Source organism: Balaenoptera physalus (genome assembly GCF_965194825.1).
Source record: "Balaenoptera physalus genome assembly, chromosome: 11".
Taxonomy (NCBI): domain Eukaryota; kingdom Metazoa; phylum Chordata; class Mammalia; order Artiodactyla; family Balaenopteridae; genus Balaenoptera; species Balaenoptera physalus.
The window spans coordinates 17,849,370-17,873,104 of record NC_138896.1 but is presented as its reverse complement, the minus strand read 5'-3'; the positions used below and the strand labels follow the sequence as shown (position 1 = coordinate 17,873,104).

At 39.2% G+C, this 23,735-nt stretch overlaps 1 protein-coding gene across 1 annotated transcript in view; it reads right to left on the bottom strand.

Annotated features, from left to right (window-relative positions):
• The window catches only part of HDGFL1 (HDGF like 1), a 730,488-nt gene that overhangs the window by 270,946 nt on the left and 435,807 nt on the right, over positions 1-23,735 (bottom strand). The window contains exon 6 of the mRNA XM_082415287.1: positions 22,586-22,637. The gene's annotated coding sequence lies outside the window, so the exon portion shown is untranslated. The remainder of the gene's footprint in view (positions 1-22,585; positions 22,638-23,735) is intronic.

The window sequence follows — 23,735 nt, the reverse complement described above, 5'->3', positions numbered from 1 at the left end:
CTACAGGAATTTGACGAATTATTATTTGACAAACTAAATTTTGATTGATAGGATAGAATCTACAACATGCTTATGGACAGACTTTTAAAAATTTTCTTCTAGGTTCATCAAACAGTTTATTTTTACAAGTTGCCTTGAAGATTGCACAAAGATATTTTCATTAGCAGAACTGTAATCAACACCAGCTGTATTCAGAATTTAATTGACCCACTTGGGCAATCATCATGTAACAAAATAATTTATCTTAGAGCAAGAGAAAGATAAAAGACAGAGGTTGGAGTTTAAATAGAAGACAAATCAAAATTATAGAGAAGATTTATCATTTCTAAATGGTATGTCCAAGGTTTCTTAGAAAGAAAATGAGCTAGTCTTCTAAATGCAAAACTAATCTCAGGGGAAGCCTGAGTGCCACCACACGTTGGGGGACATTTATCTGATATCCCGGTACTTTCAGGTCATCCAAACATGGCAGTCTGAAGACTGGATACAAGCTCCCTGTCTCAGTTTCTCCATCAGAAATACAAGGTATTTTCCTAGCGTTTGATGTTTGGTGGGATTAGAGGCATAAAAATGAACTAGTTCACACATACCCTAGTAGACAGCGGACACTATCAACTGTCAACCTTTTGGAGGAAACTATACTTTTTGTTTTTTACTTAAGATCAAAATATTTTTTAAACAGCCTCAAACAAAAGGAGAATATCAATGGAGTTCAGAAATCAGGAGACTAATGTCTTACCTGTGTGTGTGTGTGTGTGTGTGTGTGTGTGTGTGTGTGTGTGTGTGTGTGTGTGTGTGTGTGTGTGTGTGTGTTAATCCAAAGTTTGAAGAGTGTATCAATATAGATTAACTTCAATAAGGTCTGGAAAATATGAAAATGTTATCTCCAACATTTGCTCTGACCTTTCTCCAATTTCAAGTCAGTTAATCAGTATTATTAAGCACATATTATTTTGCATAATAGGACCAGGTCTGTAACCAAATGTTATGTTGGGAAAAGGCCTGAATTCCTTTTAAATGACACAGAATGCAGGTCCTGGGAGTGAATCATCTGTGATGATTTTTTTTTTTAATCTACTGAGAGGGCGTGAAAACACCTCAGAGAAGCTGTGTCGTCTACACTTTGCCTTGTGTTGTGTAATGGGGATGCAGAAATAGCCTTATTTTAATGTGTTTTATGAGCTTACTCCTATTGGCTAATAACAGCTGTGGGTGGTCTCTGAAAGTTATCCAAACCTCACGACAGGAGAAATGAAGAAATCTCCACACTTTTAAATGTGCCCCTCTTGTCAGAAGACTGACATATCCTTGAAGAATTGGTCAAATTTAAGCCCAACCACAGAGTTTTTGGACGGTCAAGGTCCTCCTCCCCCAGTGGAGGCAGAAATGCTTCTCTAAAGAGGGAGACTTTCTCAACCCATTATTAAATCTGTCTCACTCTCAACCCATTTGTACCTGGCTCTTCCGTAATTAAATCAAGCGACTGGGGAATCAGTCTAAGGCTATCTACAATTTCTAAATGAATTCCATAAGTGGTCTTTGTAGGAGAATGTGGGCCTTTTAAAAAGAACAATTATCGTGAGGTGGCCTCACCATATTTACAAGCGCGGACTGAAAGCAGGTTCAGAGCTGTGTGTCAACACCAACCATTGTTCCTATTAGGGTCCAATTTTCACGATATTTTTTAAGAACGTAAAATAAGGTTAGTTGGAACATGCAACTCTAATCCCTTTCAGTGCTTATCACTCTTCAAACATTCAATAGTCACCCTTAATACCATTACCTCTGGGACAACATTTCAGGAGGCCTCTGCAATCTAACAACAAGAGACCCGAGAGAAAGACTGTGGTTTAAAAGCCTGGTTAAAGATTAACACAAACAGTAATAAGAAGGTTCTTAGGAAAGAATCAGGACAGCTGCAGCTGAATCCCAGCTACCTGCTGAGGGTTGCTAAGCAACCGGGCCTACCACTGCCCCAAGGGTGTTTTACTTTACAATTAGGATTTTTGAAGGGGAAGAGGGGGGTTATTCCTAGTGAAACTGATGTAGAGCCGTATATATAGATACTTGGGGTTGTGCTATTTTTTTTATAGGGAAATGGTGTCACTCAGTCCTTTCAAAGGTAGAACACACTATAAAAGCAGATTTTTTTTTATATGTAACTGACAAAAATCTAGCAATAACATGGAGTTTTAAAAGTGACATTTTGACTCTAAGGGAGGAATTATTTGCAATTTGTTTTGAACAGAAGCTTAGTTCATGTCAGATGTGAACCTCCAGACAATCATTAGTTTAAACTGCCTGCTATGTGTTTAAAAATTTCAGTCAATTTAGAGCTGATCTGAATTGCAAATGTGATGGTAATAAGCCATTAGGGAGCTGCATATCTCTCTTTTTTTTTTTTTTTTTTTTTTTGCACTTACAACCCTCTACTTTAAGGAGCTCCAACTACATTGAAATATGAAAATATCATTTTAATCATGCGCATTGTCGACAAACACAGAAATGCTGGATACTCAGAAGTGGGAAAGTGGCTTCAGAGGCTAAAAAAAACGAGAAGCTGTGACAAGAATGAAGAAACACATATAACCTTTACTTTAAATTATATACAGTAGTAAGATTTTCCAGAAACAAATATTCAGTTTTGTTTGTAATGTAACACGAATCTCCAAACCCAACATGTGGATAAAATTTATTTTCTTTGGATTTCAGAATTAGAGAAAGTTAGCCCAAACCCTTTATGAGGTCACTTGGGAAATCAAGAGAATGGCTTCTATGGTCAGATTTCAGCTCACAGTACAAATAACGAGGTTTTAAGGGTGCTTATTGATTTAAAAAAAAAAAAAAAACTCTTCTTTAAACAGCCTATTTTGGTTTTCTAAAATAGTATGTGTTTCAGTAGTCTCAAAACCATCAATGTCAAGAGGTATTTTATTCTCTCAGTGGTGTTTCAGTTCAGAAGCTTTGACGTTAGCACAAAAATTGGTAATGCAAACTTTCAGTCAGTCTTTAGGTTTATCCATTGGCAGCTCCATGTATATTTAATTGAACAGAGAAGAATGGAATTGGGAAAAGAAAGTAAGCTCCCCATATTTTCAGGAAGTAAGATACATTTTCTTGATTTTTAGATGCTTATTTCTAAAACCATCTGATTTCAGAGTTAGGCTGACCATTGCACAGGAAGGGCTCACTGATCAACTGGTCACCGCAAATCATTCTGCATAACTCTGCCAGCCTCGGTACAACACCCATCTCTTCTCCTTTGAATTCGCTAAAGTTTGGCACTTGGCTTTGTTTCAGCTGTATTAATAGGACCCCAGAAGTTCCAGCTCTGCCAACTTGCCAGAATCTTTGGGAAATATGGAAACTTATGAGTAATGCATTCATGACATGTTTTCTCTCAACAAATTAAATATTTGCTAAGATAAAGTGTAACATCATTGGTAAATATAGCACAAAATGATAGAATTGGAGTTCCGGGGGGAAATCTTAGTTAGATTTTAACTCCAGGGGGCCTTAGTCACCCACAAGGTCAGGGTTCTGGCCAATCTCAATGTTTGTTTATATCCTTGAGAATGACAGATAAGGGCATGAACTCTGTGATGTCAATTATATTGGGGAAAGGGAACCTCCCAAGTGTCAGCTTTCCAGCCACGTCTGGACTCCAAAATAAATTAAATAATTAAATACTTTTTTAAAAAGGAAAAAAAAACCCTCAAAAATAACAGCCCTTTCTTTTTCACACTGCATTGCTTCACATGACTTTTAATTATGCCTCTCCAAACCATCATGATAATGGAGAGAGGCTCCAGCTATGTCTAAGCCAGAAATGCAAAGTAGAAATGGAGTCAATCATGCGTAAGAACGGGGAAGGTGAACCCAGGTATGAGAAAGGGGCTTTTCCTCCACCTCATGCATCTTTCCTTTCTTTATTCAGACATGCACCACTCCACAGATATTTACTGACCCTACTTTGTGGGTGTGGAGTTGTGCTGGGCACTGCTGGGGATACAAGGATGAATTAGATGAAAGATTCTGCACACCTGGAATTTACTAAGAGCAACAGAGCCTTTACATGAATAAATACGATAAAAGATGGAGGTGGAAAGTGTCAAAAGAGGCACAGATAAGGTGCTAGGAGCTTGACACAGGCAGTGGTGAGAACTGTGCTTGTGGAAGCAGAAAGATTCAAGGCTCCATTGTTCTCTGGACTTGAGAGAAATGAGCAATGTGCATGCCCTCCCATCTGAAAAATAAGAATCACTCAACAAACTTCATATGTTTCCCTCGTCAGCATTCTGTCTTCTCCACAAAGCTGTTTTAAGTCTTCTCAACTCCTGAAACCTCTAACTTACTACTCTTCCCCTCCCTCGCAGTAGATGACCTCAATTCCCATCCCGCAGAGCAAATGGAATCCATCAGCTGGAAACCCACTCAGCTTCCCGCCACCAGCCTACACACCTAACATTCTCCAACCCCATCACACGCCCTCTCTCCTCCCATAGAATCATGGTCCCAAGTATTCTGAAAGGCCAAACCACCCCTCTCTGCTCTAGCTCTCATCAACCCTACCACCTCTCTCTCAGAGACTTTATTACTTCTCTGCCCCTGTGCTTCAACTTCAAAAGCTTTTGAAGCACTAATGCTCATCGTTTTTATAATCGTGTAAGTTTCTACTACCCTGAAAACAACAGAAACAAAAACCTCCCTCAATAATCTCTTTGTCTCGAGATCCCGTGCTCTCTGCTCTGTCTTCTATGGTTGCCCCCAAGCCACGGGTAGTTATTTAAATTAACTTAATTAAAATCAAGTAAAATGTTAAAAACTCAGTTCCTCAGTGGCACTAGCCATACCTCAAATGGCAAATGACTGTAGAGGACAGTGCAGATTTAGACCTCTTCCACCTTCACATAAGTTCTATTGCTAGATTTTTGTGTTCTTTCCACTCCTCCTTCTGGAAACTCCACTGGAAACTTTCTCCGTGCTCTCTGATATTACATTCTCACTCCTCTTTACTCCACAACTCATAGCAGTCTGACAATTCCACTTCTGGATATAAACCGAAAATAATTGAAAACAGGGTCTCAAAGATAGACTCTTGTTCATAGCAGCATTATTCACAATAGCCAAAAGGTGAAAGCAACCTAAGTGTCCATCAGTGATGGACAAAATAAATGTGGCATATACATACAATGGAATCTTATTTAACCTGAAAGAGAAGGAAATTCTCTACAGGCTACAATCTGGATGGACCTTGAGGACATCATACTAAGTAAAATAAAGCAATCCCAAAGGACAAACACTGTATGATTCTACTTACATGAGCTAGCTAAAGTAGCTAATTCACATTCATTGAGAGCTAAAGTACAATGATGGTTTCCAGGGGCTGGGGGACAGGGGAATGAGGAGGTATTGTTAATGGGTAGAGAGTTTCAGTTTTGCAAGAGGAAAAGATTTCTGGAGATAAATGGTATTGCTGGTTGCACAACACTGTCAACGTATTTAATACCACTGAACTGTGTACTTAAAAATAGTTAAAATGGTACATTTTATGTTATGTGCACTTTGCCACAATTTATGTATACGTATATGTATACGTATATGTATATGTATAGAGACAGAGTTCTTAGCGGGTGTCCGTCAGTGGACTAAGCATTTTGTGTGACCTGCTTCACATAATCTTTACAACAACCCTGAGAGATGTTACTATCATCACCATTTTACAAGATGTGCAAACTGAAGCTCTGAGTGATGTTCTCCACTAAATCATACTTTCTCCATTTCCCAACCCTCAGTGGGTACATAAGCGCCTTCGTTTCCTATTCTTAAATGTGGCCTTGGCCTCACGTATCCTTTTATACAACACAGTCTTATTATCTTCTATGCAGTATGCATGTTTTGAAAACAAAAACATTAAACAAACAATTTTGTCAGTTATCTTACCAGTAAAAATTGGAAGCTGGACTAATGACCTCTCAGTTCTGACCTTTTCCAAATCTCTAATTCTATTATACTACCGCATTAAGATGAGAGGCGTCAGTCGTCAGGAAGACTGAGAAAGAGACTGAGCATAGTTCAGAGAAGCAGTAAGTTTCCTTGTAACTTCGATGTCTTACTACAGCTTAATAGGTCTTGCTTTAGGAGTTCAGCCTCTTAAATATGACTTTTCACATAACACGCTCATGACAGTATTTATTATTAATGATCATCTATGAGTTATGAAGGATAAAGTCATGTGAATGGAATCCAAACATCAAACAACAATCTCTCAGAAGCAACTGAACCTCATCCAACTGTAGCATATCTTTGGGAATGAGCTAAAGAGTAATGCTGGAGAAAATGCTTTGGTTGAGCTAGTGATTTAATCTCTGAGAAGCGCCACAGGAAATGTAAATGGAGGAAAGAAGAAAAAAAAGTGGTCAAAGTATTAAGAAGTCTCCATGGTCTCATAGTAGGTCAGCTATACGTATAACCCTGAACTTTAAATCAGATGAATTCTGAAGGCTTGGGAGCAGATAAATTTTGTCATCTAACACTTCCTGGCTCCTTGGTCTTGGCAAACTTAGGTTTGTGAGAGGTCAAATGTATTGAACTCCTGCCAAACTTTCCAGGGTAGGTAAAAGTCAATCATTTTAATCTTAATCCTAAGGCCACAGTGTGTTCTAGTTGGAAATCTACTCCATATGTTCATGATATTATTTTACAGAAGTTCTTAAAAGATTGCTTCATGAGAACTCAGTGAGGTTTCTAAATCTCCTTGGCCTCTTAGGATTGGTTTAACCATTAAGTTATAAATAAGAATATCATTAGTAAATAATGATGACTCTTACCGAGAGTCTAGTATATATTCCAGGCACTTCTACATGTATTATCTCATTTAAATTCTCACAACCAGCTGGCAGATTGGATGACAACGTTCCCATTTTTTAGATGCTGAGGTACAGAGGGATACACGACTTCCTTAAATGTGTCCAGCTGTCATATGACCTCAGCTGAGTATATCTGACTCCAAAATTCATATCCTTTTACTACATCACACTGTTCTGTTTCTAAACCTTGTTTCTTTTTACATCTATGAAATAAGTATTCTATTCAAAATATGGAATATGTCCTTGTTTGGAAGGAAATGAAGCCAAGCAACATGTTTTCTGCTACCTAGCCAACATCCCAGCTGACCTTGCCAGCCACAGTGATATCATTATGTTATTTACCTCCATAGAAAGGGCTCTTTCTGTGGGTCCTTTAAAACCGTAAACGAGTCAGAGTCATTCTGAAAGAGTCAAGCAGCTTGAATTCATATGCCAGTAAGGGTTTTTTTGTTTTTCTGATGCTCATTACTTATATCCTTTTCTCTTTAAACTGAACTTGTCAAGCTGTTTTTCCGAGTATTTGGAATACTGACACCGATTTAGTCCTTTCTAGAATGTAAAATTTGAACAGTTTTCTATGGAACTAAAAAATGCTCATTTTGATAACATTTGGAAGTTTTCAAATTAAAATGGAAAAATGATGTTAAATGATCAAAATGGCAAGAAAAAATCACCAGAGCTAAGTAAGATGACTTACCCTAACCTAACAGCTGTATTCTCACTGAAGGTTCTCTTTTCTGTTAAGAAAATGCAAATTTGACGCACTCTTGGAAGACAGTAACAAAGTCAGTTTTAAACATCTACATAACAAAACATGATATAACCAATGAATTCTCAAGTAGAATTAAAAACATGAAAATGAAAATGCTAAAAGAAGCAAACAATTATGTTTATGTTTCTACACTGTGCCAACTATTCTGCCAGGTGTTTTTATATACCAATCTTTCTTAATATAACTTAATGAAATGGATTTCATTCTCATTTTACAGATGAAGCATCAGAGGCCTTAACAAGGTCATATGTTTTGCCCAAGGTCACACAAAAGTAAATGGAAAACCTAGAATCAGAATTAAGCTCTAACTCCAAAATTTATTTCTTTTTCATTTTATTAAACTGCTGCCTTTAATTTTAAAATACGTGTGGAAGTAGTCACTTACCTATATTTCCATCTCCTAATAACCATTGTGGGGAATTCTTATAGAGTAATTCAGACAGCAGTAGAACTTGCCAAGCAAATACATTTTTAATGACAATGACCAAAGCATACTCATGCAGTCATTTTAAACAGGTAAGGTGATCATTATATTTCTCCCCTGTTGAAAAAGGTTTCCATTCATTTAAGAAATATAACATGGCAGGATGCATGTTAGGAAGAGATAAGACATGCCTCTGAGCCAACATCCAGTGGGGTAAAGGCAGAGACCCATGATGTGAGGGGGAGACGGTGATGTAAAATGTATTTCATCTCAAAGAAGCCTATGCCTTGAGGTCCTTTCATCGAAAGTATTAAAGTTCTAGAAAAAAACTTCAGTCTTTCCCATTCTCCTCATCCACCTGAAATGATTTATCTTACTAGCCTTACACCACAAATAGAAAATGTTAATAAAATAACTGCACAAATAACTATTCCAAATAAGTCAGTAAAATATTATCTAATCACCGTGATGTTATTAATACTGAAATGAATAACATTACACAGATCATTTGAATCAGTTATCATTTGAGTAAAATACACAGACATACTTCATGATTTTGCATTTTTCCTTTTGTAAGAAAGAAGCATCAGTTGAAAAATTAGAAGGACATAAACAAAACTGACCACACTAAGAAAACAGGCATCCCAGAGTCATTCTGAAAACGCTCAGGCTCATTCTCCTGGCATCATTCCCTCTTCTGTCCATCTGGAAGCTCCAGTTCCACCATTCCCTAGCTGTTCCTTTTCCCAAAGATGCCACTAATCTGACTTGATGTGAAAACCCATCCAGAGCCATTACCACAGGGCAATGCAAATGGGGAAAAGTTCCTGTCCCTCCTACTTCTTGATTCTCTCATTCCCTCAGAATGTGCTGTTTCCAGGACGCATTCAGGTCCTCTGTGTAAGTAAAATTCTATCCAGAACTCTCATCGCTACCCCACTCCAGGTTTGCCACATTTGTCTGAAACCGAGAGCAGATTAGCCCAAGCTGGTCTCCCCACAGCATGAAGAATCAAACCCAAGGCGCTTTTCCAGGAAGTCAGCGCTCTCCTTCTCGTCCACCCCATGCCTGGGAAGATTTGTTAGTTTCTCCTACTCATCAGCCTTCTCCCACCAGACAGCTTTGACTGCCTCGAAAGTAGTTCTTCTGTTCAACTGGATGTTGGTCACTCCACTCACGATGATGTACAGCAAATGACTTGGGTTGCCCCAGCTCCTCCCAGCAGAGTTGTGTTATAAGAAGCATTGCTTTAAAATCTGTCAGCAAGCAATACTCCAGACGATCACACCGAAACTCCTATCATTTGATTTAATGAGGATGTTTTCTAAGTGGCACTGCTACAACTGCCTGGAAAAGTCAGGACTAATGTCTCTGACATGTGACAGCCTGGGACTGTTATACTACCCATCTTCTTCTTGGCTTGACTTTGGTCTGAAATTTATGTTATGCTCTATCCACTGATATCCCATAGAGCATGTTAAATTCCTTTATGTGGATTCAATTTGAAATAATGCCTTCATATGAATTTAATTTGAAACAATGCCAAATCATATTTATTTTTCCAAATATGCTTTTAATATCATGTGTAAACTTACAGCATGGAAATCTACCACACAGCCAAGATGACTCTTGGGAAAAAAATGTTGAAAGACATTGTATCATTCTACTGACCTATACTAGTGTTTCTCAGCAATGAATGTGTATCAGAATCAGCTACGGGGCTTTTAAAAAAATTAGAATTGCCTTGGCCCCAGGTTGCCTGTGCCCCCTTCCAATAGATCAGGCTATTCAAGATTTTTCCATGGTTCTGCTGCAATAATATTATAAGATTAACTCTGAGGTTCTTATAGGAATGTAAATAATTAAAAATAACCTTGACCATCTCCACTGTGTAACTGAAAGGGGTATAATCTCAAATGTTAGAGTAGCTGTGAAATAGGTCCACATTCCAAACAGAGTGTGCCTTTCCTGCTGGGGCCCAGTCTGAGAATTCTAGCTGGTAAATGGGAAAAACATCCATGTAAATGATAAGAAGACTGCTATTAGGATCTACCCTTATCCTAATCCTTTTTGTGACATTTTAACAATTTGTCTTTTTGATAAAAGTGCTGTTCCTCTATAGGTTATTGCCTGAGTTATGCTGGACTCTTTCAGGTTGCAAGAATCAGAAATACGCTCAATCTATTTCAAATGATGGATATGATTATAAGATCCTATGGGAAGGAGAGAAACTCCAAAAACCATCAATGCAATGCACACCAAAGATTGGAAACAGAATGCTATTCATAATTTTTTAGGGTAAAATAGATGGCGCCTTGACAGCAATTTTAGAATTCATCTCCTTAGAAAAAGATGGAATTGTGGTCCAATCAGGAAAACAGAAATTACTCTAGGTATTTCAAGTAGAAGGAATTTAATAGAGTAACTGGTTTCACAAATGACAAAAGTGGGCTCTCTGTGAGATCCCGACAGAGGATGGCAGATCTCATTAAAAACAGCAGTAATCTGCTATCATCCTGAGGGCTGCAGAAACAAAGGGAGAAGATGGTGTTACTAGAATCCACAAAGAATGGCCACCTGGGGGAAAATGGTACCATGGTGAGCCTGCCTATTGGGAGCTGGGACTATTGAAGGAGATGTTTTCAGGCAGAACTGGAATTACAAAGGTAATACAGCCTCTGCCTGAGACAACAACTAAGACAAGAAGAGTGGGAAAAATACTCTGGTTTCTCCCTTCCTCCTGCAGTCAAATCACCAGTACTTTCCAGTGGCTTAACATAACTGGAAGTTAGTGATACAGATCAATGCAGGGGAAGCCTAGGGAGAAAATCTGAGGACCAAGAGGCAAATTTCAGCAGAGGGCATCTGTGGCTCCCAGCTCCATTACTCCACCATTCCGGATTCAGCATCTCTCTGTCTCTGCTTTACCTTCTATTTCTAACTTCTGTCTCTTTGCAGGCTATGAATTCAAACACACCAAAAGAAAGGGTGTATTTGGGTTGATTTCCCTGCTCAACTGAAATCTGTGCTATTAAGGAGAGTTCTCATAGCAGGCAGCCCTCTTCAGGAATATCTCTGACTCATCCACTGATCCAATCAGTTACAGATTTCTTGGCAAAGTCACTTGGTACAAAGCAAGACAACTACTACAAAAGGAAACATCTGCAGCTAATTTTCTCAGGAGAGAGACATATTAAGTCTAGAAGGTACTCTGAGTTTTTTTCAGAAATGGTCAGTCTTCTGGGTTGAATTGTGTTCCCCCCACCCCATTTATATATTGAAGTCCTAACCCCCATTACCTCAGAATGTGACTATATTTAGAGATAGGATATTTAAAGAGGTAATTAAATTAAAGTGAGGTCTATAGGGTGGGCCTTAATCCAATATGACTGGGATCTTTATAAAAGAAGGAGATTAGGACACACAGAGAGAAGACCACATGAAGACACAGGGAGAAGGTGGCCATCTCCAACCCAAGGAGAGAGGCTTCAGGAGAAACCAACCCTACTTTGATCTCAAACTTCTAGTCTCCAGAATTGTGAGAAAATTAATTTCTGATGTCAAAGTCACTTAGTCTGTAGTACATTATTATGGTAGTCCTAGCAAACTAATACAGTTAGTATATTAGATTGAATGATACATACGGATCATCTATATTCTAAAATTCAGTGGTGCGTTCAAGGTACTTAGTGGTGAGCATTGCAATCACTAGCTCTCTCTAACAGTGGTCTTCGTGTTGGTCAGCTGGGGCTGCCATAACAAAATAGCACAGACTTAAACAACAGAAATTTATTTTCTCATGGTTCTGGCAACTAGAATTTCCAGATCAAGGGATTGGCAGCACTGGTTTCTCCTGAGGCCTCCCCCCTTGGCTTGCACACAGATGCCCTCTCGCCGTGGTCCTCGTGTGACGTTTTCTCTGCGGGTACATCCCTGATGTCTCTTCCTCTTCTTGTCAGGATACTAGTCATACTGGATTAGGGCCCACCCTTATGACCTCATTTGATCTTAATTACCTCTTTAAAGGTACTATCTTTAAATACAGTCACATTGAGGGTTAGGGCTTCAGCACTTTAATTTTGCAGAGATACAATTCAGTCCATACCACTCTTCAAATGTACTTAATTTTTTCTACTTATAGTCGTAACAACTGAAAACATTCCCATCTGGACAGTAAAGGTCTGGTCTGGAGACCTAGCTGGGACACCTCTCCTGAGTGTCACTAAGTTGATCATAAACTAATTCTTAGTCTTCACTTCTCTAAAATCCTTCTCTAAAACCCTTATCTCACCAGGTTATTGTGGAAATTTGATTAGACTGTTAGCGAGTGTATTTTATAAATAGCAATGTTATCATTGATATCCTCATTATTTTCAGTGTACCTCCCAAAGCTTGACCATGTCAGAACCACATCCATCTAGATCATCATCTGGGCAAACACCAGGCCTATCCTATTTTTTCTCCGAAGACACATTGCCTGGACTACATTTTCCACCGTGCCTGGGTTTTGCTTGCCCTTGCTTCCTAAATTATTTCCAAGATCACAACCATTCATAGTTTCCTCATTTGTAAAATGGGGAAAATAATACTACCTACCTCACAGGGATGTTGGATTAAATGGGTCAATAGCTGTGAAACACTCAAAACGGTGTCTGACATATATTAAGTGTTAATATAATTATTCATTATTATTAACATCATTATCATCATTATTAGATTTACAGGTAATAATTTTTATGTATAAGATGCTATTGCTGCTCTGTCTGATTCCCCTTTACCGGGGTCATGCACCCACTGCCCAGGTGCTGCAGGTGTTGGTTGCTAAAGGTTCATACCTGCAACCTTCACCAAAATATTGTCTGTGGCTGATGGGAATTGACTCCACAGATGATGTCTGGGGTGTTACGCCCCTTTCCCCAGAAGCAACCCATTAGCCAATGACTGACTAGTGCAACGGGCAAAACAGCCTAGTGCCCTTGTCTCTGTGTAGGACAACTCTGTTGTATGATTCCCTCTGCAGGGTTCGGCAAAGAGAACAATCTGTGCTTAGATGTTTTTTGAAACCACACTTTTGCTTAGCTTCTTGCCCTGTCCTATCCTATTTCCCTTGCTCCCTTGCAGGGTTCTCCTGAGAGTATCACCTCAATTACTCACTTGCACAAGACTTCCTATATGAGGCTCAGAATCTAAAGAAAACAACCTAAGAGACTAACCTAAGCAGATAGTGGTTTTTAGACTTAGACTATTTCTCATATATTTTCTTTTCTCTGCCATAATATCTAACAATATCAGTCTCATATTATGTGATTAAACAAATGTTTTCTGGCTGATTGGTTGAAATATCTATAATCAAAATATCTACAGGAGTAAAGACTATTAATTTCAGTTGTAAAGACCTAGAGACCAAGAACATAGATGCAAAATAAAGGAACCGTGCAATGGAAAACTCTGTTCATCTGTCTTAACAACCGATGTAAATCACAGTTAGTTGAGAGCAGTGATTGGTATTGAATGTGAGCACTACCAAAATGATAGGCTCAAGTGTGTCATTTGGTACCTGCACATACACCCAGAGAGAATGTGAGGAATACTGTCACTGAATACTGTCATACGCTTTGTGGATGGATTGTGTCATCCTAGTGACAGCACATCCTGCAGAAAAGGCCTCTGAGGAAGTCAGAGGACAGGTCTTTATCTTTTCAGTCCTCCTGAGAGTACAGGAGCAAGTTTCAATTAAAGGCAATAAAAGAATGAGAGCGTCTTGCACTATAGCGAACAACCAGACGTTTCTACCTTACTACACATTATGTTTTATATCATAATAAAAGAAAAACTAAATATAATCCAAAGATAAAGAGAGCCCTAAGCATCTACAATAGAACCAGCTTGGCCCTTATTCTTACAGCTTTATTGTTATGACCACATGAAGTAACATATGAAAGCACTTTGTAAGCAGCAATGTACTATATAATTATGTGATGCAAAATTATTATCATTAGAATGTTAATAAAAATACATTCCCCATAGGTATACTTAGGCATTTCAGGTATATTAGTCAGAATCCATTCAGTGGCAAGTGGTAGAATTCTAACTTAAATTAGCCTTAGCACAAAAGGACTCAGTCACTGGCTAGACAGAGCCCAGACAGCTCCTGGCACAAGGAAGAAGTTCAATATTAAAAGTCGCAGTAGTGTTGAATAGGGATGGCACAATTGTAGAAAGGAATGCACTAGTTGGTATGATGTATCAGGTATTTCAGAGGTCTTAGGACCTTGTAACCAAAAGGACAGTGTTCTCCAATGGCTACTGTAAGTGATGTTGATATTCTAAAACCTTGGTTCTCAAACTACCATGAAGCAAAATGACTTGTTAATACACAGATTTTGGAGCTCCAACACAATTTTTCTGGTTAAGAAGATCTTGTATGGGGCTGAAAAATTTATATTTTTAGTAAGTTCCAAGGTGATACTGATGGTACTGCTCCTGGGACCTCCTTTGAAACTCTTCTAGAAGAAGTTAATAAAAAGGTACAGGTAATTAACAGATAATGAAAACCAAGTGTGAAAGCCAGCAGGCCTCTGTGGTGGCTCACCAAGAGATCATTTCCTCCAACAGAAGGAAAAAAACCTGGACTAGATTCTGGCTTAAAGTCAGGACAATCAAACTCCAGAGAAGGAAAACACCCAGCCAACACAGGCTGCTAGAAAAAGATCAGGACCTGGTTGGGACAATGGGACCTTTTCATTCGGGATGGGGATCATCTGAGAAAAGGCCCCTCAAATTTTTGAACCCCAGAGGGCTATGCAACTTTGAAGCCTACAAAAGTGGCCCACACATCCCTATTAAAATCTGGCATTGTTCCCTTGATTGAAAACAATGCCAAGACCCCTCTTTTGCAAGGTAACATGTCCCCCCTCTCCACAATGTAAAATCCACGGACACTGATTCCTAAGAACATCCAGCATGTCAAACCCCATCTCAGCATCTGCTTCTGAAGAACCCAACTGTGATGGCGGGCCTCTAGCTGGTGACAACTAGAAACAGAAGCTCCATAGCATTAAGAATCGCCCTTTCCAACATTTCTGTCTTTCTCTGCCTATCAGCTTAACTGTCTCCCACAGAAGATGCAATTTTTCAATCCTGTGTGTGGAAAACACAGCCATGGGCACATCAGACTCATACAATAGCAATTCTGTGGCCCAAGAGTCTAGGAGCATCTTTTCAGGTCCAATTTGAAAAAATCCAGGAAAAGACCCTCGTTGATCTGGTTTTGCTTATGTGTTCACACCTTGGACTAATCACTGTGCCCAGAGCCATTAAAAAAAAAAACAACAAACTATGGCATCCTGGGTCAAGTCCTCATTCCTGGGGCCAGGGAGCCAAGACTACTACCAGAAGAAGGGAGAGAAGGCACAGAATGAACAAGAACAATAGTAAGCCTTTTTTTTTTTTAATGTGATTGATACTAATTCATACCAGAATCCTTCCATATGTCCTCAATTATTTTGATAGCTTAAAAAGGTGTGTTGGGGGTGGAAAAAAGAAAGAAGAAAAAAGTGACTACTTCTTCAATCACATATTTTCATATCTGACTAGGTAAGAAATTAAAAGTCAGTGATTAATCTTGGTTGCAACAGACAGAAATCTAAACTCAAACTAACTTAAGCAAAAACTGGAATTTATTGGAAGGCTGATGTAACTGCAGGAAGCAGAGTGATTCAGCTGGCCACAGCCTCAAACATCACCAAGGCCATCTCTTTCATCTCTTGCCTTGGCTTCTCATTGTGTCACATCACACTCTCAGACCAACTTTCTCCATGTAGCAGGAAACAATAGAATGTGAAGCCACCTGCTTCCTATTTCCCTTCATCACCAGTGAGGAAATGCCTTTTTCCCCCATCTTTAGTTTGAACAATTATAGGAAAAATGTTGATGGCCCAGTTTGGTCACATGCCTGTCTCTGGGACCAATCATGCATAATCAGGAGAAAAGTCTCTTAAGGTTGGAGCAGCTTGATTTCATAATCATTATGAAAGAGGAGATGTATTATTTAAGCACATGGAAGAACCAAGAGAACTGCAGGGGAGAGAGAAGAAGAAGCATTTTTCAAAAGAGGGGAAGCATATCCTAACAAAACCAGAAGGATATTAGACAGAGAAAAAATGGACTCCACTTCAGAGAACATAAGAGTGGGGTTTGCTTTCTAACAGAAGTAGGGCAAGTCACAGGCACAAGCCTGCAAAGTTTATAACATAACACACAAAAAAGGAACGCATAAGTTCCCATTCGATCTCACCCATCTTTGAAAAGATAGAGGGAAAAAAGGTTGTAGGATGTATAAGTACATAAAAGGACCCTTACAAACCACTAAATTCAACCTTATATTTTGTATGAGGCAGCAAAGTCCATAGAGAAGTGATTCATTCAAAACCACTGTTTGGTGGCAGGTTCCAGGATTTCTAGTCCAGGGCTCTTCCCATTATGTTGCAAGAGCCCATCCAAACCTGGTCAGTACTAATACCTCCAAGACTCTGGACAAAATCACTGACTATATTCCTTGATTTTCAGGGCTGTTACAATTTTGAATGATTTCCTCTGCTCACACAAGTTTTTCCATGGAAAGCCAATAAATAAAATTTTAAATATTATTGGAGAGTAGGTGCCCACATAAATTTTTCAAAATTTATATTGAACTTAGCCTAAGTTTTAAGCCTAAGGTACTGTACCCAGCCTTAATATTTAAATAATAATTTAATTACTTAATTGTAATCTGTCTCAAAACTACTGACTCACGTATTTTACATTCTTTGTCTGCACTCCCCTAGAGCTGTGGGGAAAGTTTGGCAAAAAGAGAAAGAAAAATGAGAACCACATCTATGTTCAGACAGAGAAATGAAAAGGCACTTAGCATATAACTTAGAAAAAGTTAACTTGATTTTTAGTCTCTGACGTAAGAAATGAAATGAGTTCACCTAAGTTCAATCTTAACGCTTTTGGAATTAATTATGAGTATAATTGATCTCTCCCCATCTCTCAGAATATTCAAATGTCTTAAAAACTCAAATAGAAATACTGAAATATTTTAGGGACTCACTTCATATTTTGCATGGGAAAAGTTGTCTTCCTGCACTTTAATTTACAGAATGAAAAGCAAAATAGAGTCCAGTAGTACTTTACGTCATGTTGAGTTTTTCCATAATTGTGTGTCTACTCTGAAGTTTGAATATCAGGTCTGGGATGGAGACTTATTTGGGAGTAGTCAGTGTATAAATTTTACTTAAAGCCCCCATGTCATGCCAACATGACACAAGGTCTAGAAAATGAGAAGGGAAACTGAGAAGGAAATGACAGTGAGGTAGAAGGAACCGAGAAAGTGATGTCCGTGAATGCTGGTGAAAGAGTATTTCAATGTGGATGAAGGGATCAACTATGTCAAAAGATAAAGTAAGATGAAAATGGAAAATTGGTTTTTGGACTTGGTAATGTGGAGGATGGAAGAGATCTTGACAAGAACTAATTCATTAGAATATGCATAAAACTTTCCTTGGAGGGAGTTCACGAGGTAATGGGAGAAGAGGATGTGTAGACCACCCCTTGTATAAGTTGAGTGGAGAAATGATGAGATAACTGCAGGAGTGTATATGTCATGTGAAGTTCTTCTTTCTAAGATAAGAGATACCAGAGCATGTTTTTATGTTGACGAGACTATTTAGTAAAAAAGAGGACATTTATAATGCAGGAAAAACGAGAGACAATTACAGGATGAATAACCTTGAGTAGGCATAGAGAACGGGATCCAGTGCACAAATAATGGGATTGTCCTTAGGAGCAAGGACAGTTCATCTGAAGTAGCAGGTCGGGTAGTAGAAGAGCTGGACAAAGATGCAAATAGGTTGGTAGATTTGGTAGTGAAAGTGTGTGGAAGTGCTTTTCAGATCGCTCATTTTTCTCAATAAAATAAGAAACATTCTCATCAGCTGAGAATGTAAAAGCAGGAGAAGTGATGGGAAACTGAGGAGAGAGCAGAAGATATGAAATGTTCATCCAAGATAGTGTGGGAGTAAAAAGACTCAGAAAACAGAATAGGAATAATTAAATAACAATCAGAATCCAGTCAGCAGTATTTTGTATTCTCTCTAACTACATCCACTTGCCTGTTCACACAAACACGATTGTGTTCCAAGAAAGTCACATTTAACCTGGGTTGGGAGTCTGCTAAGAAAGGACAAAGGTCAAAGTAGTTGAGGGTATATGCACAGGAATTATTATAGTGATGGACTGTGGAATATAGGCTTAAAAAGTAAGGAAATGAGGATACAAGTGGGTTGAGGAATTACAAAAACTGGGGTTTTGAGGAGTTATTGGAGTTGGGATAACAGTAGAAATAAGTTGTAAATACAGGGGATAATGTTTGGAGAGTAGGGCACTTAAGATTTAGTTTATGCAAAGGATGCAGTTATGGGTAGCAACCAGGATACAAGCAAGGGAATGGATGGCTGAGGTAAGATGAGAGCCAAGATAGTTGGAAGAAAAGAGGTCAAGGAATTGAGAGTTCAGTGTATTGAAAGCATCAACTACACGTATAGGTGAGGCTACAGTGCAGTAACAAATAACCCCAGTGTTTCAGTGGTAACAAACAAACCTGCACATTTCAAATGCATGCAAAGTTGTATCTCAGGGACTCTTCAAGGCTGCTCTCTCCACTGAGTGACTCAGAGAGTCAAACAGCTTTCCAGCTTTGACTCTGCATTTCAACCTGAGGCATCTGTCATCACTAAAAGGACTTTTCCCTCTCCTGCTAAAAGAGGAGAGAAAATGGAGATGGCACATTGGCCCTTAAATGCTTCAGCTCAGAGATGATACTCGTATTTTCACTCACCACTTCATCAGCTAAAACCAGTCATACGCCCCACTACCTGTACCAAGTGTAAGGTAACACGTGGAATATTTAGTGACCACTTCTGGCTGCCACAAGGTAAATATTTTATTTTTAAGAATTATCAAGGAGGCAACGTTTGAGAGAGATATGGTGAACCAGGTTCTTAATTCTTCAAAGAATGAAAGGAACTGACTCAGAAGACTTTAGATGTCAATGACTGAAACCACAGAGTGAGCAGGTAGTAGAGACAGTTGGCATGAAAGGCCAAGGAGCTGAGGGCTCCTGTGCTAGAAATTACCTTCCCTCTATACTAAACTCTGCCTGGAATCTGTGTACATGATGTCAAATATCTGAATAAGAAATGAAATATTCAATCACCTAGATCTTTCCTAAGGCTGTAAATTTCAAGCTATTCAGGAATGGACTGTTGATGAATCTGATTAATACAGAGCTAACCATATTTCCTACGTGGATTACCAGGTTTTAAAGAATGAAAATGTGGGAATGATATAATTTTACTGAAAATAATTTATTCTTTCCTTGATGATTTAGAAGGCACCTTTAGCTCCTACAGTGACTTAGGGACATGCCCATGAACATCAATTATAATTGAACTGCGGATGTGCAAGGCTACAACTCATGTGGACTCTCTGCATGCTGGGAGCACAAGCAGGGCAGCAGGAAGGCTAATGGAATCAGGGAATGGAAGGGTCTAGAGCAGGGAAAACTAACCAGGTGGCATGACTTGCCCCCAAGGGTAAAACAAGCAGTTGAAATAATGAAGTTCTAGGAGATGAGGGAACTTGGGTTTTAATCAAGGCTGATACATACATCCAGGAGGTACTGCCCAGGTGCTGGGAACATAAGACCACAAATCTCCGTACTAGCAAAGCAGGCAGATCATATGTCTCCAACCTAGTAGGTTCATGGGTTAGAAGCAGATGTGGGGTCTCCAGCTCTTGGGATTTCCAAGACATGGTCCGTCAACCTGGGGCTGGGTCTGTAAGGTCCAGAGCAGGGCTCTGGTTCCATCAGGCAATGGAAAGGCAAACCAGGAAACTAGACAGTTAGGCACAGGCTGGACAGGTGGGGAGAAGGGCCTCAACTAAATGAGCATCCCAGATTCGAGGCTTAAGTGAGCATGTTGATTTCAGGACACAGTCACCTGTCGATAAGAAGAGGCTCCTGTTAGGCTATATAAAAAATCCACACAAAGATATGGAGGAAATTTAAATGCATATTACTAAGTGGAAGAAGTCAACCTTAAAAGACTAAATACTATATGATTCCAACTCAGTAACATTCTGGAAAAGGCAGAACTATGGAGACAGTACAAAGATGAGTAGTTGCTTGGGTTTGGGAGGGTGGAAAGGAATGAATAGGCAGAGCACAGGGGATCTACAGGGCAGTGAAAATACCCTGCATGACACCATAATAATGGATACTTATCATCATACACTTGTATAGACCTATAAAATGTACAACACCAAGAATGAACCCTAATGTAAACCATGGACTTTGGGTGGTAATGATGGGCAGGTTGTAACAAGCGTCCCACTCTGGCGGGGGATGCTAATAGTGGAGGAAGCTATGCATGTGTGGGGGCAGGGGGCACATGGAGAACCTCTGTACCTCTCTTTCAAATTTTCTGTGAACCTTAAAACTGTTCTAAAAAACTGTCTCCAAAAAAGGCTTAGTCAAGAGATCATCTTCTTGAAAGGGAGGGACAGGTTGGAGAATGCAGGAATTGACATACAGAAATAAAAGGTAAAGGAGAATTATGATTTACTCTGTTAGAACACCAGATAAGAGTGCTCTATCTATTCCTGCAGGATGACATACCCCAACCCATCTATTTCGCAAGGTCTGTACTTATGCTCCCTGATTTGGAAGCCAGATCAATATCAAGCTTGGAAGGGGATTATTTTTGTAATGCAACTCAATTCACAGAAAAGAGTCAAAGAATATTTTTATTAGCTTAATAAACGATTTGCTTAAATTCTTAATGTCGTGTATATGTCTTGCCTTCCTCAATCCTATTCTCTACCTTCATGGGTCTGAATCCCCTGCTCTCTCCACAATGGCACACCAGACGGAACTGAACCTGGACCAAAGGACTGAGGACAAAAGGAAGTAGGTCCCTGCCTGCATGGGATGTGGTGAGAGGAAGGAGGGAAGGTAAGGCGTTTACAGGACATAGGAGTCTTTGGGTAAACTGTGAGGGGTGGGGAGAGTGGAGATGGGGAGAGAGGGAGAGATCACCTGGGGGAGGTGCCCTGACAGACCAGAAGGGGGCGACTGTGTAGAAAGCTCCAGGAATCAATTACAAAGCCCCACCCACTCAGGAGTGAGCTGAGTGCCCTGAGTAACTTAGAAAGTACTCTCACATGTCCACCCAAGGTGGAACAATGATCAAAAAAGAAGCCCTGGCAACGCAGAGGAAATTAGGCATTTTCAAAGCCATGTGCCAGAGTTGCACAAATTGTCAGTAGTGTCGAGGTGAGTTTTATCCAAGGGCCAAGCTATTCAGAGTTATTTGTGTTTTAGATTTATTTTTGTTTATTAAAGTAAAAAAAAAAAAAAAGAAACATAATTTGTGTTAAATTCAACCAGCAAATCTTCTCATCCATTTACAAATCTAGTAAATGTTACATAAAGTAGGACAACTTGTGGAGGAAATGTTGATTAGTGTTTGATAAACTCAAGTTACATAAACTAAATTCCCCTTAAAACAACCAGTCTCATTTAAAAACTTAGTTAATTAAATCCCCTTAAAATCTTAAAATTCCATTTATAAATTAAAATGCCCTACTTCATATGACTGATTGGGTAAATTTATGATCTTAACAAGCAAAATCTTTCCACGTTCTGAACTAATCTTTAAACTTTAAATAAATTAAACTTACAAACATAGAAAAATTTCAAATTCTCCTGAGCTTCCCAATACTAATTGCAAATTTACTGCTATGATTTCAACAAGAACAAAAAATTACAAGAATCAATTACATATTTAAAATAAGAATCAAAAGGCTAATCACTCAGATCCTCTTTAGAGCTTTCTTATTTGAAATGTAGTCAGAGGAACAGCAGCGCGGGCATCACCTGGAGCTCATTAGAAATGCAGTCCCTGACCCCAACCTAGAATTACTGAATCAGAAGTCTAAGAAAGGGCAGTAGAGGATATTTCCATTAATTTTTGAACTGGTGTAGATGGCAGGGTCGTATGGTCTATCCATCCCTTCTTCCCCTCCTTCCTTTCTAGTTTCACATGGCAATCCAGAAAGCAAATTATATCATCAGTTTCATATTGAAGTTTTGTAGCTCAATGGAACAAATATTATACTTTAAAAAAACCAAGAGATTCTGGTAAAAGGTGGAATCAATGCTAAGACCCATACTGGGCATAAAAGGAATAGAAGTAATAAGAAAATGGACCCTTCATTAGATGGAAGTTACTACCTAACTCAGCTATACAGAATACAAACTTTTGGTAGGAGTTTTACTATAAGCCAAATACCAAAATCTTCTAGAAAGTGAGATGGGCAGTGTTGCAAGTTGGTGTAGCCACACTGCTTGAGCTGGAAATGAAGAATGATTAGGATAAAAAGCACTTGTGAGGATAACATAAATAAATACCTGACCGAAATGAGCAGGGCTGTCTTATGTCTAGCTGAGTCAGTGTGTAGTGGTCACCTGGAAAGAGGAAAAAGATCAGGTAGGTGAAAAACACTCGCCTAAGGGATCTCACCTTGTAGGGTTCAGGGCCAGTCAGCTGACACAACAGTGTCATTGGATAGCAAAGCCCTGTCACTATTCCCGCATCAATAATGGAAACATGGAAGCAAGGTTCTCCAAACTCAGGGTACGATGGAGAGGCAAAGCTTCTGCTATGGCTTGAGAAGACACAGGGAGGTGACAGAATAAACTCAGACCATTTTGGACACTTCAAAATATCTGGGGGAAGTAAAGAATTTGGGGGGTGAGGTCTGAATAAATAGAGCGATATTCCCTGGGGCCATACTAGGCTGCATCCAGAGAGGCACCCTTGTTCTCAGCATGGTTTAAGGTGAGAACAGCTCTACAGCAAAGGAAGCTGCAACAGGGCAGCAGGGATGCTACTCCTGGGCACTGGAAGGTGTGAAGGTTTCTCAGAAGAATAGGACTAATCCAGTAGTCAAAGCGGACTGCGTTCTTCTAGAGTGAAGGTGTCCAAGGACATCGATGGGGGAGGTCAAATGTCTGGAACTAGCAGGTGCCAGTCTACTTTTTGCAACCACTGGTGCAGTTTTGGACAAGAGTTACAAATGCAAAAACAATTCATATTTAGTTATATTAATATTGACATACCAAACCAGAGCAAATCAAAATTCTGCTTGCTTTCTGTTCTGTTCAAACTGTACTGCTGAAGTGCATGCCACACCCGACTGTTTTAAGTGTGGGCCCAAAGAGAATTCCTTACAAATAAAACCCAGATTTCCCTGGCACTCTTCAGCTCCTGAGGCAGAATTTCACATTCATCCTAGCATCATTTAAGCTCCACCTTTTTTGTAGCAGACTACAATTCCCAGAAGTCTAGTGGCTCAAAGTTCCCCAGGAGGTTTTTGTTATTTAATTGCTAGATGAAAATAATTTTGCATAGGAATTAAACCAAAAGGAACATTTTTCTCAAAGTCCAGAGTGAAATCATAGAGTAAATGTCCCTACAATGTCCAGTAGCCAAGCCATATTCTTCCTAATATGTTCTTCCCTTTGTGCTAGACTGGACAGATTTAGCAGAATCTGTTTGAAACC